We start from the raw sequence: 2,500 nt of genomic DNA on the forward strand, positions 1-2,500 counted from the left end.
GACATTTCTGGAACACCTCTAACAGAGGGACAAATAGTCAATTTTGAAAGAACTTATTGTCAACCTCTTTCAGATATGAATCTATCTGATTCAGAGGGGAAGAACTTGCATCAGTATCTCAATTTCAATTCAAACATGGGTTTGATTCACACTCCATGTTCTGAGAAATATTTACCATCCGAAAAGAGGAAAAAACGGAGTCTTTGTCTAAAGAAATGCCTTGAGAAAGGGCAGATGTATAGAACCTTTCAACGAGATAGTGCTTTTTCAACTCTCTCAAAATGGAATCTATTCCAAACATATATGCCATGGTTCCTTACTTCGACAGGGTACAAATATCTAAATTTGCTATTTTTAGATACTTTTTCAGACCTATTGCCGATACTAAGTAGCATCCAAAAATTTGTATACATTTTTCATGATATATATGATCCATGCATAATATCATGGCGAATTCTTCAGAGAAAATTGTGTCTTCTACAATGGAATCTGATAAGTGAGATTTCGAGTAAGTGTTTACCTAATCTTCTTCTGTCCGAAGAAATGATTCATCGAAATAATGAGTCACCATCGATATCGACACATCTGAGATGGCCAAATGTTCGGGAGTTCCTCTATTCAATCCTTTTCCTTCTTCTTATTGCTGTATATCTCGTTCGTACACATCTTCTCTTTGTTTCTCGAGCCTATAGTGAGTTACAGACAGAGTTCGAAAAGGTCAAATCTTTGATGATTCCATCATACATGATTGAGTTGCGAAAACTTCTGGATAGGTATCCCAGGAATTCTTTCTGGTTAAAGAATCTCTTTCTAGTTGCTCTGGAACAATTAGGAGATTCTCTAGAAGAAATATGGGGTTCTGCTTCTGGTGGCAACATGCTATGGGGTGGCGGTCCCGCTTATGGGGTCAAATCAATACGTTCGAAGAAGAAAGATTGGAATATCAATCTCATCGATCTCATAAGTATCATACCAAATCCCATCAATCGAATCGCTTTTTCGAGAAATACGAGACATCTAAGTCATACAAGTAAAGAGATATATTCATTGATAAGAAAAAATGTGAACGGTGATTGGATTGATGAGAAAATCCAATCCTGGGTCTCGAACAGTGATTCGATTGATGATAAAGAAAGAGAATTCTTGATTCAGTTCTCCACCTTAACGACAGAAAAAAGGATTGATCAAATTCTATTGAGTCTGACTCATAGTGATCATTTATCAAAGAATGACTCTGGTTATCAAATGATTGAACAACCGGGAGTAATTTACTTACGATACTTAGTTGACATTCATAAAAAGTATCTAATGAATTATGAGTTCAATACATCCTGTTTAGCAGAAAGACGGACATTCCTTGCTCATTATCAGACAATCACTTATTCACAAACCTCGTGTGGGGCTAATAGTTTTCATTTCCCATCTCATGGAAAACCCTTTTCGCTCCGCTTATTAGCCCTCCCCCCCTCTAGGGGTATTTTAGTGATAGGTTCTATAGGAACTGGACGATCCTATTTGGTCAAATACCTAGCGACAAACTCCTATCTTCCTTTCGTTACAGTATTTCTGAACAAGTTGCTGGATAAGAAGCCTAAGGGTTTTCTTATTGATGATAGTGACGATATTGATGATAGTGACGATATTGATGATAGTGGCGATATTGATGATAGTGACGATATCGACCGTGACCTTGATACGGAGCTGGAGCTTCTAACTATGATGAATGCGCTAACTAAGGATATGATGCTGGAAATAGACCGATTTTATATCACCCTTCAATTCGAATTAGCAAAAGCAATGTCTCCTTGCATAATATGGATTCCAAACATTCATAATCTGTATGTGACTGAGTCGAATTACTTATCCCTTGGTCTATTAGTGAACTATCTCTCCAGGGATTTTGAAAGATGTTCCACTACAAATATTCTTGTTATTGCTTCGACCCATATTCCCCAAAAAGTGGATCCCGCTCTAATAGCTCCGAATAAATTGAATACATGCATTAAAATACGAAGGCTTCTTATTCCACAACAACGAAAGCACTTTTTCACTCTTTCATATACTAGGGGATTTCGCTTGGAAAAGAAAATGTTCCATACTAATGGATTCGGTTCCATAACCATGGGTTCCAATGTACGAGATCTTGTAGCACTTACCAATGAGGCCCTATCGATTAGTATTACGCAGAAGAAATCAATTATAGACACTAATATAATTCAATCTGCTCTTCATAGACAAACTTGGGATTTGCTATCCCAGGTAAGATCGTTTCAGGATCATGCGATCCTTTTCTATCAGATAGGAAGGGCTGTTGCACAAAATGTACTTCTAAGTAATTGCTCCATAGATCCTATATCTATCTATATGAAGAAGAAATCATGTAACGAAGGGGGTTCTTATTTGTACAACTGGTACTTCGAACTTCAAACGAGCATGAAGAAATTAATGATACTTCTTTATGTTTTGATTTGTTCTGCCGGATTGGTCGTTCAAGACCTTT

Source organism: Cucumis melo, unplaced genomic scaffold (assembly GCF_025177605.1).
Source record: "Cucumis melo cultivar AY unplaced genomic scaffold, USDA_Cmelo_AY_1.0 utg000901l, whole genome shotgun sequence".
NCBI classification, from domain to species: domain Eukaryota; kingdom Viridiplantae; phylum Streptophyta; class Magnoliopsida; order Cucurbitales; family Cucurbitaceae; genus Cucumis; species Cucumis melo.